This window comes from Struthio camelus, chromosome Z, assembly GCF_040807025.1.
Source record: "Struthio camelus isolate bStrCam1 chromosome Z, bStrCam1.hap1, whole genome shotgun sequence".
In the NCBI taxonomy this organism is placed as follows: domain Eukaryota; kingdom Metazoa; phylum Chordata; class Aves; order Struthioniformes; family Struthionidae; genus Struthio; species Struthio camelus.
This window is the reverse complement of record NC_090982.1, coordinates 83591566-83609550: the sequence shown is the minus strand read 5'-3', so window position 1 is coordinate 83609550 and position 17985 is coordinate 83591566. Positions and strand designations below refer to the sequence as shown.

The 17985-nt window shown below is 40.9% G+C and overlaps 1 long non-coding RNA gene across 2 annotated transcripts in view; it reads right to left on the bottom strand.

Annotated features, from left to right (window-relative positions):
• Positions 1-10183, bottom strand: part of LOC138064797 (uncharacterized) — a 30725-nt gene extending 20542 nt beyond the window's left edge. Inside the window, exons 1-2 of one of the 2 annotated variants that reach the window (XR_011138050.1) lie at positions 9754-10183; positions 8942-9527 (exon numbers count right to left, since the gene is read on the bottom strand). This is a non-coding gene — a long non-coding RNA (uncharacterized lncRNA). The remainder of the gene's footprint in view (positions 1-8941; positions 9528-9753) is intronic. The other variant, XR_011138051.1, reaches the window with a different exon arrangement.
• Between the last annotated feature and the right edge of the window lie 7802 nt (positions 10184-17985).

The following is a 17985-nucleotide window of genomic DNA, read 5'->3' as shown; positions in this document are numbered from 1 at the left end:
AAATTATTAAATTCTTTATGTAGAATCTTCCCATTCATTTTCCACACTGAACTATTCATTCCAAAACCTTAGAAGTTTTTACTGAGAAAATGGAGCCAGGCTCTTCATGGAGATGCAAGGTGAACGGATAAAAGACTATGATCTTAAACTAAAACAGGGAAGGTTCTGACTTGATATAAATAAAATATTTCTCAGCAGAAGGATTGTCAGGCATTGGACCAAGTTGCCCAAAGAGTCTATGGAATCTCAATCCTAGGAGGTTTTCAAGATCAGGATGGACAAAGCCTTGAGAAACTGGTCTGAAATAAATGTTGACCCTACTTTGAGCAGGAGGTTGGACTACCGGCCTCCTAAGGTCTTTTCCCAACTAAAAGATTCTATGATTGTATGAATTTGGCACAAACAAATAATTTTGATTAGCCACAATTGTTCAGGAAATAACCTTATTCTATTGAAGTCATCTCATTTACAGATGGTCGGTCATGCACCCACAATTTTTTAAGCTGAACTATAGAAGGCACATTGTAATGGATTTGCTTTGTGGTGACAGCTCAGCAGGAGATGGCATGACAGAATTCTTAAGGCAGAATTTGTTGCTGTAATTTTCCTTTTGTTCCAGAATTCAAGTCTTTAGTAGTGTTTGGTGATATTTAAGTGAAAATAAGTCACAGATGCTCTGGCTCAAGTTAGCCTTCCAGGAAGGAGATATTAGTTTTAGGCAGTTGCACTAGAATCTACCACAACTTTTACAGTGAAAAGTCTTTCCTGGAATGTGATTAGAGCTGGCTAAAGCAATGAAATACAGAATTCTTCATTTCTTTTTTTTTCTTTAATAAAACTCACTTACTCTCAAGAAAAATTCTGGACCATTGCTCTTCCTTTACAGCTTGCTACATTGCAGAAAATACTCATGTACTGTGTTTTACTGCATAGAAACAGAGCAGCCTAAAGAGACCTCTGGAAGAGTCACTGTCTGCATGTGATCAGTAGCATTTTATTGGCTAGTAAATTACAAAAAGTTTATATGCACAAGGCTGTAGGTAAAAGTCTAGTCAGTAGCTTTGGGTACCGATTCAAAAACTGAAGTTTGATAACTAAGATTTGATGGAGTATATTCACCAGCCAAAACATATAAAAAAGTGGAGGCCTCAGCTTCTTAATCTCTAACTCAATTGACTCCTAAGTGGTACCAGCAGGTTCTGGGCTGACCTTACTACAAGGGGACACAATGATGTCCTGATGGTTTCCTTCTCCGTGTCAGCCTTAATGTAATCTGGAAAATTATAAGACATTTGAGATTTCAGTTCCAGTAAAGAAATAAAAAAATGTCCATATGTCTTTTTGTAGAACGAATTTCCTGCTTTTGGCCAACAGTAATTAGTTTTTTGGCAAAATCTGAAGGAGACAGGCCAGCTGCTGCAAGTTAGGTGATTCTACTCACATATTGGCTCTTTATCCTCCCATACAACAAAGCCAAGATACTATTGACCAAGTTAGTTGGGCAACCAGCAACAGTCTGACTGATTATCCTGTGCTGTTTTACTGGTACGAAGATGAGAGTTTGCCCAATGATGCATGAACACTGCCAGAGAGTTCGCACAGCCCTTTGTGGCACTGTACGGAGGTCATGGCTCAGGGCAGTGGGATGTGGGGAACAGGATCCTCTTCCATCATGACAAACTGGCACTCCTGTAAACTCTAAGCTCTACAGAGTCAGAGTGAGCATGACTCATTTTACTACCTCTTCACGGGTAGGGGCTTCAGAGGAGGGACTAAGATTACCTGCTTGTTGATATATCTACTTCCATTGGAGTTGGCATTCCTGAATACTTTGGTGCAAATAAACAACAATAAGAACATAAAGAAGTCTAGGTTGGTAGAATCTGTAGGCCAAGGGGCTAGCAAAAACATGTAGCCAGAGAGACCTTATGGGAGAAAGGAACTGCTTTACATTATTCTGATGCATTTTCATTACTTCCTGTGGTGCAATATGACTGGATGAGTCATAACAGCAGCAGGGACTAAATTTAGGACGACTTTGAAATAATGAACCTTTACTGCCTACGTTAAATGGCCTCTGTTTTCTGACTCAAAGGCTGCTGATTCAAACTGTGAAGAAATAGAGACTTAAACTTTGATTAACTTGAATCTTTTGGCCCAAAACAGGGTTATCTGAATGAAATCATAACATTCAGAAGGTAATAAAATACTACTGTCTTTTATCAGTAAATTCTTTGAAGTCATACCATCTAAAGCTGTAGTTACTGAATTCTTTTATCTTCTGGGTCATTTATATGTGAATTACAGCAGCCCAACGTCCTGAGACACTGGTCAGTTAGATGGGATCATGTGTAAGGGAAAGAAAATTCGCTGAACATTATTGCAAGATAGTAGGCTAAATAAATGAAGCATCGACATAGCAAGGTGAGTACACTAGCAGGAGCACTTCCTAATATATTGCTATAGCTTTGAACTAGTTATTATGGACAATAATAACAATGATAGAGTCACTCAAAGTTCTCCTCACCACACTTTCCGTAATAAGCATGCATTGGTTAATGATGCTAGCCATTAACTTAACATATACCAGCTATCCGAGGTCTCAGAGGGTTGATCTACACACAAATTACAGTGAAAATCTCGGACAATTTCCCTTTTCACTTTCCCTCTGCATCCTCATGCACCCATTTTTGTCATGAGGGGACCCAAAATTATTTTTTAAAGATGGGGCATTACACCTGGCAGGCAAGTATCTGTGGAGTTGGAAAGACCAGGAAAAGCTGTCAAGGAAAGCTGGCGTTTGGGAGATGATGTCAGCCACAAAGCATCTTACAAGGCATATGATCAGAGTTCCCTGACTATGTGCCAGTGACTCCTGAAAAAGACCAGCTGTCCGCCATGAAAAGGAAAATGGCTCCTGGAATGGTGGCTGAAAGCTAAAAACTGTAGCAGTCTTGGGAGATGCGGACCTTGGAGTCTTGGATTTGCTAAAGCACCTGCAGAACATCATCAAAGAGAAAGCAGAAAAAAAAAAAAAAAGAAAGAAAAAGGGAGGAAAAAAAGACTATTAAAAAAGGTTGTTAGGACTTGCCTGGGGCTTGGGGAGTGTGAAATATCTTCCAGAATGGATCACTCTGATAATGAAACTTTAGAACCCGATTAAAGCTCACAGCACAGTGGTGAGGCAGCTCTATCAGCTCACAGCTGTGGCTGAGGCTGCAAGGAAAGCAAGTGCTGCCTTAAAAACCATCCAGTGAGAATACAATACAAGGAACATCTGGCACACTGGAAGAATAAAACGGAACAGCGAAAGTGGTAAGCAGGGGACTGCACCTAGCAATTAGATCATAATACATAGCAGCATATACCCACATATACGGCAAGTCTGGCCACTGCCAACCTGGGAGCCTGCAGAACAGCAAAGGACGGAAAAGGGGTATTCATGGGCAAGAGTGAGAGTGTGTGTGTGGGGGGGGACAGTGGGGGAGAAATGCAAAACCAGGTGACTTCTCTGTAACATGCGTATTGGTTTGAAATAATTGACAGGAAATATTAAAAAAGAAATCCACAGAGTAAAGTTCTGACCGCATTAATGCAAAATACATTTTATGGAAAGTTGGAAGGAGAAAACAGGAAAAAGTATGGATGCCCCTTCGGAAAGTGAATGTGGCAGGAGAAAAGAAGTCAGGATGGAGACTAGATATCTGAGAACAAGGAACTTGATCTTTTCTTCTTTTTTTTATTTCCTTGTATTTCCAAATCCTTGCAAGTCTCCTGGCCTTCTGAGGAAGGACATGAAAGCAGAACTGCAAGTAATTTGGAGTGCTCAAGGGGATTTCTGAGGTGTATGTAGAGGGAAATAATTTTCCAAATACTGCAGACTCAAAGTGAAATGGATGACTTTCTGGCCTTATTGAGTCCAGTAGGTTGCTACTGACTACTTGCTCCAGGCGCAAAGGCAAAAATCTGAGTAAGGGACAAGCGGAGGAGAGTTATCATGAATACCATGATGCTAGCACCTGTTCTGCAAAGTAGCATCTCTAAGTATTTCTATTTCTGTACGAGGACAGCTCAAATTGTTTGGAATCATGGTGCACATGATTAGGTATTTTCTGTAGTCTGCATAACGGCAGACAACCTCATATATTTGAAGAATCAGGGATCTGTTTCGTTTGTAATATGTACAGAAAGCGAAATCCTAAGATGAGAGATTCCGGGAAATCTAAGGATGATTTTCAAAAGCTTTGTTTTCTGCTAGAACCTGGAAACATTCAGGAACAGCCAGAAAGCTGGAGACCCCCAAAAGCAGCTGCCACAGAAATTAGGTAATTTAGAGAAAAGTTCAATTGGTCCAGATAGGAGTCATCCTGGAAACCTGCAAGAAAACTATTTTACTCTCCTGTGTCATAAAACTATTCCAATGATGGACGGTGGCAGAGACAAAGTTTTAGGAAAGGCAATTTCCTTTCAGAAAAATTCCCCCCATAAAGCTGTAGAAACCTGTGCTTCGGGGGCCTCTATTTGCTTCACTCCACCCTGCCTAGGAACTTTATACAGTTGAGAAGAAATCTAAACAATTGGGAGGAGATTTGGCTGGGAATGCTGAGAGCTCGTGAGGCCCTGCTCCCTCTCTAACTGCAGTGGTTTGTGACCATTAAAACTAGTCTCTCTAGGAAAAAAAAAAAAAAGAAAGACAAAATGTGGAAGTGCATGAATCATACATTCCAAGCAGTAAAAACATAAAATTATCGAAGTCAGACTGTATGATTTTCCTGTCCCTTCCCCACTTCGCCTCCATTCCCCAACTTAAAATAGAGAGAAGAAAACAGCAGAGAAGTGAGACCAGGGATTAAATGAATCAAGAAAATAACTGGCAAAACTGTTCTGAGATCTGCAGGCAAGTCAGACAGTCACTGAGCAGCCAGAGAAATAACTCTAGCAACATCTAAGGGGAGGGGGGGAGCAGAATAGAAGGACCACAAGGATTTATCTAAATTTATTTAAGATCCCTTATTCTGTTCTGTTAAAGCATCTTAAGAGTCTGAACTGGTATGAGATCTCATTGCATGCACTGCAAGAGTGAGTCCTCCAGCTTCTAGTCTAAATGGGCAAAACAGAGCAAAGTGGAGCAAAGAAAGCCAAATAGAAAAGAGATTTGTGGCCCATGGCAGCTAAGAACGCAGAACCAGCACAGAGCCCTCCCAGGGATGACAAATCGGTTGTGAGGATCAGTGTGCTATTATATCACAGATTGCTGTATTGATCGGTGGGGTCTCTTGCATAGTGTGCTCTAACTTCCCAGAAATGTACATCACCAAAAAAGTGGGCAAACTTATCCATTTTCACATTTCCTGCCCTGGATTTGCATTATTCTAATTTATGTACCAGTCAATCAGGGTTAAATCTGAGCTAAACCCAAGAGTAACAGTGATTAGAGGGAGGGCTTTTAGCTCTGTTTTAGCAATTTGCTGTATTAGCTTTTGGAGGACGTTTTAGTTACAGCTGACAGCATTTAGGTCTGAAAGACTTTGTGAAATGAAACAAAACCAAGTGCAACCAGTACAAAAATAGGCAGACAACATTCTGCTCATTTTCCTTTCAGCATTATTTTTTCTTTTTGGAAAAAGCTGCAAACCAAATTCAATGAAACTGTATCTCCAGTTGGCACAAACTACCACAGCTTCGCTGAAGTGAATGGAGTTTACACCTGCTGTGGATCTAGCTCAATGAGGAGAAACCTGTGAAAACTTACACTAACTAGGAAAGTAGGCAAAGCAGGGTAGCAAAGAACAATCTTTTCTCCTGGCTGCTGCATGTGTGCTTTTGTAGAGGTAAGTAACACCACTTTCCTTAGAGGTGAGGGAAGTCAGTTTAACCAAGCAGCTCTGAGGAAGAAAGCTGAGAAGCTGCCAAGGCTTGGAGGCCATCAACATATTAATGATGGTTCTTTAGAGGAAAATCCATGGGAAAGGGCAAATTTGGATTTTCCATGCTTTGTTGCCACTTGCAGAACTCAGTCTAAATCCTTGTGTTATTTAATAGAAGAGGTTTTGTACAATTAGAGGCTTCATGATGTTCCCACCAGCTCTTCACTTTGTTAAATCAAAATGACCACGGAAGCCAAGTCTGACTAAGCCTCTGAAGAACTGGTTAGATGTGCCCAGTATGGAGCCTGATTAAGGGTGAAGTTGTAAAGCATGAGCACAGCCTCGGAAAGGAGAGCTGGCTCGAGTTCAGCTGCTGCTGTTTCCAGCACGATCCTGCTTCACGATCTCGGGACTGCCCCCTTGCCTTTCTATGCCACCCTTCTTTACTTCCATGTTTAAAGCACTTTGAGATCTAATGAAAAGCGTAGCCCAAGAAGTAAATAGTCCTCCCTGCTCCTACTCAAGAGCTTTGTGATTTTAGATGAAAAACAGATGTTTAGAATGAAATTCACAGTCTAAAACCTAACTTTAAGGTGGCTAAGCTACCCTGAGGCTTTACATCAATACTTCAAATTACCCGTTTAACAACACTTTGCATGAGCAGTTCTGCTCAAAGAGCAAAACACTTTCTAAAGCCAGAACAAAATCGTATAGGGGAGATTTGGGTCATCTGTAAACAAAGGATGTGTACACCCAAAACAGCAACCGCTGTCTAAAACATTAATAAACCCAGGGTTTACCCTCCTGTTCTGGGCTCAATAAAACACAAAATTTCAGTGACACACCCCAGCCTATGATGACACCCCGGCAGGGTAATGATGCCAGCAGTGCCTGGGCTCTGAGCTCTCACATGCCTCAGGGGAAAGGGTAATAACTGGTCCTACTTTTGATAGAAAGCTGAAGTCAGGAAGCTAATGAGAAATGGTGGCTATGCTCTGCAGTGGAGTGTGACTTTTAACAGTTTCCCTGTGGGGACCTGAAAGCCTCTGGTAAGGTGAGGTCATGTGTGCAAGAAATCATCCTTTTTGAAGACATCTGGGAACATGAATTGTAGAAGGCAAAGCCATTCTTGTCCCTGCAGCAGGGACCCCCTGAACACAGCTCTTCCCCTCAGGGACTTTTTCAGGTTCCATCTGCCTCTTAATAGCAATGCCAGGGATCTGACCTGGCAGTGAGGATGATGAGAGGGTATAGGAGGGGTGTCTGTGAACAGGGTTGACCAGAGCATGGGCAAAGCAGGAGGGACAGCTTGTGCGTAATATCTAGGAGAGCTTGGTGGGAGAGAGAACAGGAGAAGGTGCTAAAATGGCAGGAAATGTGAATACTACAAGAGTACATATGGGTAATGTGTTAAAGCTTAAATTCGATCATCATTTCCCTCCCCCCACCCCCCACCCCCCCATTCATTTTACTGCGACTGTGAAAACTGCCAGATTTTATTTGCTGTCAGCAGCATCCAACTGCTGGTGGGAGGATGAGGCAAAGGTCCCAGTCTAGTCACAGTGTTGTTGAACAGAGTGCAGTGGTGTGGCATAGCTAGGACAAACCTACCAGCTGGGATGTAATCTGCAAACCCACTGAGCACTTTTGGTCTTGCAGCATTATTTTGCCTTACATCTCCACAGCACGCGTGGGAAAAATGAAAATTTGGCCAGAACGAGGAAGGAGGGAGTTCTGATGCAGGTGAAGTACCGAAACATCAAGAATTCTTGTCTTTTTAAAAATTCTTTAATCAATGGCTATTTAAAACAATACTGCGTATCTGTATATCTCCTTCTTACAAACAATTTCCTGGGCCAATATTATAGAGTCCTCTGATATGCACATTAAATCCAAATTAGTGTATTAAACATGTTAAACTGCATGCAACTGTCAGCTAATCTGACGTTTAACTCACATACCTGATATACTGCCACCCACGTCTTCAGCAGAATTCCAGTTGCATTATGCTTTCAGTATAGGGAATAAATGTATTTTATACAATACATTATAAAAATTCTTACGGCTACATACATATAAGTGGAGTTGAATACACCACAGATGCAGTAATTATATCCAGAATGATCAGCTGACACTAGCTGCAAATTCTGATGTGGATCAACCCTCTACCTGTGTCTAAAACTGCACGCTCCAGTATAGACCATGAATGGATGGATGGGAAAATGCATAGGTATAGAAACCTTCACTTCTGGAGACCTAACTTAACAGCAGGCAGTTTAAACACTCTCTGTCCAATGCAGCAAAAAGATACTGTCCTAAACAACTATGCAGACAAAATTGTGTCATTTAATTCATGGGAATTTGAATATTGCCATTACTCTGAGTGCCAGGAAGTTAGTCAAAGTAGCATCTTTAATCAAAGTGACAGAAAAAGGCCAAATAAGAACTAATTTCCGTAACTGGATTAATCGGATTTAAACTATGTCAATAGCTTGTTTGACAAAACTGTATGGAAGCAGTAGGTGGACAGCATATAGAACATGGTGCTACAGGTTGGGACAAAACTTTAGCAAGTGAAAAGTCTGTGGCCTGATGGAGAGAACAGAAGACCTGTGGCTTTGCCATTATCCCGTAGAGTTGTCCTGGGCAAGTCACCGCAGGCTTTTGCTCCAGTTTCCCACCTCTTTTATGAGAACCATTTTGCTACCACTTGTTATAACACACTTCAATATCAGCTTTTGAAGTATGCGCCATAAAGTCTGATGAAAATTACCACAAGCTGTATGGATCAAAGATTATGTAGATACCGACTGCACATACATCTGTCTGTAGACTTACAGAGAGCATCTCATCAAGATCTCTCTATCCACTCAGAGCTGTCTAGGGCAGATAGGTCAGTGGCATTGCACCAGTAAAGGAACACATTTCCTCCTGAGCATGAGCAAGATACTCAAGATTTAAGAGAGAGATCGTTTTTAGAAATACTCTTCTGCCACTCATTAGAAACGCAAGGAGACCAATGTCAGCCAGGAGCTGCTCTTACTGGGATAAAGATGAAAAAGTATAATACTTACAGCAAGGTTGTCGGGGCTACTTTTACGTGCTGATCTTACAACAAAGCACACATCTTGCATACAACAGACAGAGCATTTAATCTGTTATAGATACAAACAAAGGACGTTTGGGGAAGGCATGTGGCAACGGAGGAAAGCTGTTGCCTTTTACAGTTCATGTAAGACAGTATTGAGAAAGATATGCCTTTGCTTGGAAATGCCCCTTCCTCTCAGGTCCTGCATTTCCTGATTTAGGAATATGAATGCCCGTTTACCAACAGTGTCCGTGCAATGCTTTACTGTCATTCATAGGTCAAGGGTATGGGAGAGATTTGTCCAAATTCACATGCAAAATTCACATATTAATGCTTTCAATTAAAAATCATCGTTTACCATAGGCTGACCAAAAAGGACGTCTGAGTTTTCCAGGTATTTGTACTCTGGTAGCAAAACAATCAGAATCACAGCTGTTGAATAAGTAGTGGGAAGATATTGTGTTCACTGGTATGGTGCCAAAAGACGCTCTCAGCTTGTCTGTTTTATGCATCATCCTCTACCCCACGAGGTTCCAGCCATGGCGCAGACACTCCACACACAAACCCTTTTTCTAGAAAAAGAAAAAGAGTATTAGGGGAATAGAGGAGCACTGAAAAATGCTTTGAAGTGCCACAGCTCCTCTCCACCACTATCACATCCCTTTCCCTCTCCCCTCTTGAAGGGACCTTGGTAACCAGTCCCTTCTCTGCTTCCTGGTATACTTTCCAAAGGGGCTCCCTTCCAGTCTGAGAGCTTCTGCTACACTAAGGTTAAAACTACCGCTTTAGTGGACGTACTCCTTTGAATGTGAATAGTCCAGCGTACAGTGGTCCAGATCTTCCCATGAATTTCATCTGAACTTGAGGAGCTCCTCTGAGGTCTAGTGAACGCTAGAAGATGCAGTGGTCACTGTTACACAGCAGCAAAGTCTTCTGTTGAATCTGGGCTTTAGGAAGCCCCAGCAAGGAACTGCGCAACACCAATACTTCCGTTTGTGAAATGCCACATCTCCGTTTCACAACAAGGTACTCACATTTCAGACAGTTCCTTCATGGATATTACTTTATCAGTTGCCTGGTTAATCACTAGGTGACAGAGGTGAGAAGCAGAGTCTCTCTAGAGCTCTGTGAAGTGGTTCCTGTCCATTACCCAAATATAGTCAGGAGAACTTTACTCAGCCACAACGCCACCAGGCTTTTGTGTGCTAAGAAAAAAGTTTGCCTGACCCACTCTTCATCCCGTAACAGCTAAATTTCAAGATGACAAAACAGTCTAAATTCAATTTTTCCACATAGTGGTCTAAAAAGTTCTAAAGTGTTTTCCAAATAACAGGAACACACAATGTGCCATTAATCACAGCTGACAAGTTCTCCTGAACAACCCCTGATTGATCCTGATGTTGTCAAACTTTCTTTTTCTTTTGACATCTCTCTGATTGGCGTCTCTCTTTAGTGCTTTTGTGACCTTTCTGCTGTATCGATCCACACAAATCACAGAGAAGAGAGCAGTTTCCTGGGAGGGCAAAGTTGATAAGAACAGGTCAAATGGTTACTGGGACCTCTGCACACCACTGTTTTAGTGATTGATTAGTGGGAGTGTGGAAGAAGAGGCAAGACATCAAAATTAGAAAATGATAAGGTCTTAATCATGAGGTTCTTATATTCTTTTTTATAGCTCCTACGAAGTCCCTTATCCTTCCGGGTTGATTAATATTAGGGAAGATGCGGCTAAGGAAAGAGAATAGACTTTATATGTTGCACATGGAGATCATTTTAACAACAATTTTATTGGAAGATCTGGGAATTGCATGAAATGAGTTTGGTGGCTCCAGCTCTGAAGGGGCAGGGCTTGGCATTAGAAACCTCCCTTCCGTCCCTTCACATGTTGGGTTGCCCCCAAGAGGTTCGGTCACTGCCAGAAGAGGAGCTGAATTGCCCTTAGCGCTAGAGTCAGGGCTGGTGTGTGGTTGCTCACCCATCTGGGTAGCTCACGGGATGCTGTGGCAGAACCACTCAGTGGGGAATTGTCTCCAGCAGAGACCTTCCTAAGACCCAGACATGAACAAACACATAGTAAATTAGCAAAATCTTCAGACAAATTGATAACATCCACCACAAATGAGTGCACTGGAATGTGTTAGTGAGTGGTAGGGTGAACCTCGAAGAGGACTGGCTGGACCTGAAGGTGCCAAATCCTCAAGCAAAAGGAAGGACACTGCAGAGTCAGCCCTGCAGAGCTGTCACAGCTCAGAAAGTCTTGCCTCATTCCTCTTTTTCTCCTCATGCATCACTCTAGAAGATGTGTTGTTCAGAGAGATACGTTAATCAGGAAGAGCACACTGGTTCAAAAAGAATTTGTAGGCTGGGTATCTGAACACTCAATTTTTAATATTTCTTTCACTTCAAAATCCTGCACATTTAATATGAGAACATATATGAGAACATGCAGCTGAGGATTCCTTTCCTGAGGAGCAAACTACTTTACAAGTGTATTTTATTACAAATGGCTAGGGTTATTAGTTTCTATGATATACCTGTTGCAGACTGGAACATTTTGAGTTCTGTGGCAGAGACATCAGTGTTGCTTTATAATGAGTACAATTATGGATTCAGTGCAAGGATATATTCACTGCACCGGTGCAAGAAATTATAGCCCTCCAAAATGGGAAGAACATACTTTCTTTAATCCATCTGTAGCCCTGCTAAGTATCTAGCACTGATCAATAACTTTCAGAGGTGTGGTAATGGTCCATATTTAGATCTCAACCAGCATAGCCCAGCGGTACTTTGTACTGAGATAGCTGGTTCTTAAATTCTCATATTTTCCTCCCACTGCACAATCCAAATAAAGAAAGTAAGACATTATTTCATCCTGAAAATTTGGAGGAAAAAAATCCAAGACTATTGAAATAAAACATTTTCCTTATATCATATCTTAATTGCACTCCAACTATATTTCTTTCTGTGAGATAAAAATGTTTTGTTTAAATTTCATCATTGAAGTGGTGGCATCATCACTCTGGCTATAGCGCTTACAGAAGGACTAGCAGTTTACAGTATGGCTGTCTTTGGTGAGGCTGGATGCTAAGTGGAGTTTAAAAATATATAATGACATTTTCAATATAACCGAATTTCCTAGGGCAGAACAAGCTGAGAGTCAGGGGAGCCGAGTGGTTTACTTCAGGTTTATAGACTAGATTTTTGGTAATAAGAGTAATGCAATAATATGTGGCACTGTAAAGACTGGAGGCAAAACTATCCTGATGTCTATCCTGCCACTGCTAATTATGTTCTGTTATTAATGCAATTATAGATTGTACCATAGATGAAGTGTTGTTTATTCAGATAACTCCTCAACAATCTGAGTTTCAAAGAGATTGCCTGATACCAGGCCCCCACGCTAATACCTTATCTCTGCCACTGGCTGGCAGTAAATGACACAGAGGAAGGGACAAAACAAACCTGGTTTGGCAAATACGCTTGAGGCTCCCCAGGGACAGAACAACTGGGATCAGTACTGCAAAGCGGTGACAGCCCAGTTATTTTTCCCTCAATATTAGGTTGTGTTTGGCTCTGTTTCATACGTCCCATGCCAGTTTGCAAAGCCTGGATCCTGGGGGAAACTTTTCTTCTGGGGTCAGTGTTTAGAAGTGCGGGGTGAGAGCCCAAAGTAGGTGACATTTAGGTGGCTGAAAGTCTTGCCCATTTTTGTATGCCTTCCTGTCACGTTTTCCCACCAGTTTGCCCTTTATGCAGTTGTCTTTAATTTTCTCTTTCCCCTGGTCTTTCTGTCTTGGCTTTTCGCACCTTCTCTCACCAGTTCATCCTTCCTGCCCTCCTCTGAAGGTCAATAAAGGATAATCCTATTAAAATAATCTGTAACCTATGTTTCATTCTGTCTCTCCCTGCAAAAAGCCTCGCCTACATTTTGTCCACTTGCATATCCCCGAACCTCATGAGTCAGGAGCTGCGGCTGGATCTGCCACCTCTGATCAGGAGGAATGTCTGAATACCCTTGTTCCTGAGCACCAGCTATACTAGGGAAAAACAGCTCCTTTACACATCCTTCCTCTGTGCATCTGCAACAGCATGATGTGATGATCACATGGTACCAGGAAGTGAGGCTCGAAACTCATTTTAGTCATCATCTTAACTATGCCTTGATTTGAGTGTGGTCTCAACCCTCATCTTCTCATCTTCAGGTGTTCTTCATTCTCCTTGAAAATCCTCTATAGGACTCAGCACTAAGAGCTTTTTTTGCTATACCTTGTTTCCCCTGCACCTCTTTGGTAGATCTCACATTAGGATTGTAAATGCAGAGCAAAAGTCTATTTGACATGGCCCCCTTTACCTGTACCTTTGGGTCCATCATATGACTTTCTATAAAATATGATCTAAAAACTACTGAATTAAATGACAATTCAAAGATTAGGGCTCTTCACAGTGGTGCAGAGCAGAGGACAAGAGGCATCAGGCACGAGCTGAAGCAAGAGAGGTTCAGACCGGATATCCAATTGACCCCACGGTCCTTTTTTCCCTAGATGCAACTGCTACCTGCTATCAAACTTCTCAAGGTGTCATTTCACTTTCTTCTCCCTAAGTCTTTCTGTATGTAAGATAAGGATAATGTTATGGACCTCATTTCCCAGTGTCTGGGAGACCAGTGGGTAAAGTAAATCAAGGACAATTATACAGTTACATGCAAGGAAAGGAAGAGATGAGGGAGGGAATCATGGCAGCGTTTTCTATGTAAGTGTCTAAGCATAATTTTGGATTTAAGCTTCTTTTCCTTGTGTTTCTGCTTCCTGTCAGAAAGATTTCTCTTGTTGAACAAGCAGGACTGGGTGATGATTTACAGTTTGTTAGAAAAGCTCTGTCTCAGCCTTTGCAAGGCCTATCATACAAAGGCTTGTGACTCTCAAAATACAGACTTGTATGAACATGGAAATACAGCTGAGGTAAAAACAAGCTGATTTTGAAATGAAATACAAGAGAGATATACACACAGTTTGTGATCAGCAAACTATTGCCTGAAAGAGTGGCTTCTCCATGTCTGAATGGCTTCAAACATGGAGAATCTCTTAAATGAATACAAAAACTCAGCTTCTTCCATGTAAAAAGAAGTATGACTAATTCCATGCCATGTATTATATATGACTGTTTAGGTGGATTGACGGTCAATCTCCCTCTTACAATTGTATGACTTTTGCCCACTGTGGGGTGGAAGTTTGGAATCTCTATATTTTCCCATACTCAAAATCAAACCAGTTCTGCCTCAGTCAAATAGCCAAACTGGGGCAGCAGGGGCAACAGGGCTACTAAGGACAAGATTAGTAAAAGCACTTATTTACTCATTGCATTACGTTAACTTCTAGAATCACTTGCCATTAACCAAGATTCCATCATATGCTAAAGTAATAGAATTTTTGGATAACTACAGTGCAAGCACAGTGCCATGTTCCTTCCTGTCCATCTCAGATTAGCTTGACCTCTAACTGTTGAATAATTCTTATCTTTACTGAAGTCTTCATTTTTTAATTTTTCTTGACCTATATCTCTTAAAGACATATAAAACGCATCTTCCAGTAGCTTGTTCAGCTGGCACTAGGATAGCATGGTACAAAAGCTAGTTGTTCTGTGCCTGGAAATCCTACTTAGTAATAATCATTTTATCATCTTCATCAGGAAGCTCACAGTAACTGGATCTCAGAGGAAAAAATCTGACTCTATTTAAATACTATTATTGATATCAATTTTTTTCCAATTTTGGAGAAATAGCTGAAAAAAAATTCAGCTAGATTCCCCCTAGTTTAAGGGAAGATAGAACCATGGAGACTTTTTGAAAATAATTTCAAATATTGCTTTTTGAGTTCTATTGAGTGTATTGATGTGTGGCTGATTATTGACTGCATTCTGTTTCTGCTGACTCTGCTGATTACAATGACACATTCAGACACCCAACTTCCTGCTAGAAACCTACAGAGCTGAATCTGGTCGCTAACTCTAGCAGTAAACCTTTTTTCAAATTCCCTTTGCTGTGATTAATTTGCGGTGGCTTCCCATTTTCTATATTATTTTTTGAATTAACCTGTCCTGGCGCCTTTACATACCTAACTCCAGGTTTTGGGTCTTAGTCACAGTATAGGCCTGATTTTTAATTGCCTGCAGCACCTACTTACATGGTCAGTGTCCATATCCTGCATTTATTCTAGTCCCAGAGGTTCTGTCTCACGCTTATGAAAGCTCCCATGGTACCTTCTTGCTAGCATAAGTTTATATTTTGTATTGAAACATCTTTAAGTTTCATTTTAATGACCTGTAGACTATTTATGTAAGCTGCTTCCTCTACTGACATGTTATTACCAGGTTTTGCTCCAGATGTGACCATTTTCGGAATGGGTCTAACGGTCTAACTAAAAATGTGACTTGAAACTATTTTTAAAAGATGTTCTGGACTGGACTCGAAGATACTCAGAGTATCCCTGAAGGCGCTAAGGAAAATGAAACTAAAGAAACAAGCAAGCAGGCATACTCACCCTTGAATGTGTTAACGTGTATGATCGAACTATCAGGGCTTCCTCTTCGCCCCATAGTTGGTCTACTTGAGGCATCGTTTTACTTTTAGGAGATGGAATGCTCACTAATTCAAAGCCACAAAACCTTTTTTTTTGGGGAGGAGAGGAAACAACAAGTAGTTACTGTAGGCCACCTTTTAATCCCTCCATTACTCCACAAAACACACCTTTTAGGCAGGACTTCTTCCATGAGTTTATAACCAGATGCACAAAATACTGCAATGCTAATTAAGCAGGCACTTTCATATATGTTTTTTTAAATTAGATTACACTTTAAACCAGGGTTTCTTAAAAGTATATCTATATTTAAGTTATCAGTGACAAATAGTAGCATTTACAGCAAGATGTGAAAATGTTGCTGAGGATGGTTTAGTGGGAGGCGTAACTACACCCACTACTACATCTTGCAAGTCATGATGAGCCTTGCACTGGGCAATACTCGACGGGTTGCGAAGGGGGGAGGAGCAGCTAGCAATGTACACCCCTTTTTTTCTCATAAATTCACAACTACTTGGGCCAAGATTAATGAAAGAAAGACTTACTTACAGTTTGGAGAAGACTACCGTAAGTGCTGTCAATTTGGTAAGCAATATTTGAGATTCACATCCTTCAGAGGCTCCTGAATTTGGGCTCCCCAATCTTCAAAATACTGACTTAAGCCAAAATAATGGCTTTTGATTCTTCTGCTAAAGTGTCTTCAAACATGCAGACAAGCAACTCTGGAGAAAATCAATTTTGGTGTGTTAAATAAATGACACCAATGATCTGTCACCAGCTTATTCCTCCTTTCATACGACCTTCGATAAAATGATTAGCCTTCCAAAGCCTCAGAATAACCTTATGAGAAAAACAGTATAACTAAGAAATATCCACCTAAAATTGTGGTGCAAAATTTTAGCTATTGTCTTTCAGTCATAATTTTTAGTTAGTCTATGATGGGATAAACAAATTTTGTCAGGAATATTATGACCCATTGTCTAATATGTGAAGATACTTACACTGAAGTGCTTATTATCAATTTTATGAGGTTGGTACATTCTACAAGATATACTGTAACGATTCAGAGGGTTGGGGAATCAATCCCTTCTCATTTCCTTTCTATGCAAATAAGTTCCCTGTGCTGTCTTTGGAGAAAAGAACCAGTCCTCAGACTAACACATTTTCCCCTGGCATGATTGCATAGTTTTGCTCATCTAGAAAGCGTATGAATCTGATTTTCCTTGATTAGATGGGAAAGTTTCTTCAAGTTATTTAAAATCTATGCAACAGTATGACACTTCCACTCCTCTCTGCCATCAAAACAGAAATGAAGATGTTAGTTTGGGGAGCAATCAGGCAATCTAAATTATTCAGGTCTGAAAGTTTCAAGTTAAAACAGATTTTCAGATTCATTTGTGTCTGGATTACAACAGGCTCAATCCATGTCTGTCTAATGAAGCTCCTGCTGAAAATCTCAGCTGGAAATTCAGGGAATCAAGTCTATCCATCATCTCAAAGTCATGATTATTTCAAAAGTAACATTCAATTTTCAGTCAAGTCTTTAACTCATCATTCCAGTTACCAGAGTTTAACCATACAGGCATCTTTTAGAAGAATTCATGCTGAACATTACTTGATGAAGCTAAATCCCATTAGCAGAACAAACAGAACAAAAGTCTGTGTCCTGACACCACAATAATGTATGTTTTAAATATTCACAAAGGATACAGGTACAGATCTCTCACCACTTATTGGAGCACTTCCAAAGCCTGTAGGAAGAATACTAATAACCCCTTCTCTTGCATTTCTGTTGGAGAAATAGCTCAATTAGTTTCAGTCTGCTGTCTTTTCCTTATCTATTATACATCTGAGTGGTTATACTTTGTTTCTGAAAGTGCACATGGCAAGACATGCATTAACAAGGTAATTGCACACAGGGGAGCATATGGGCATCCTATATCAAGTTTCTTGAGTTGACGTAGACTGCTAGGCACCTGCATTTCTCTTTACTACTTTGCACCCTTACCCCACATTGTTTTGCACCTTAAAAACATCAAATGAACCTGTCTGGAAAGTCCAATGATTGCTGCCAGTGCTCCAGATAAGGCCATCCCAGCTAATTTTACGTGGCTTACTCTAGAGGCAGAAGGGAATGAAAAGGAACTACAAAGAAGGATGAAAATTTTACGTGGCTTATTCTAGAGGCAGAGGGGAATGAAAAGGAACTACAAAGAAGGATGAAAAGAATTAAAGGAGGGGCAGACCTGGAGTGGAGAGCTGGGATGTCGATGCGGAGCATTATTGATGCAGTAAACCGCAGCTCCAGCGAAGAAAATGGAGGTGGGAAGAGGGAAACAGTTAAACTTGACAGGAAACACAGAGAAAGGTCACTTCTTTTTAAACTGTGCCCCGAACAGTTTTATTTATTGTAATATATCTGTGGGCTTGTAAAAGAATGGGTAATCTGTTAGCCTTT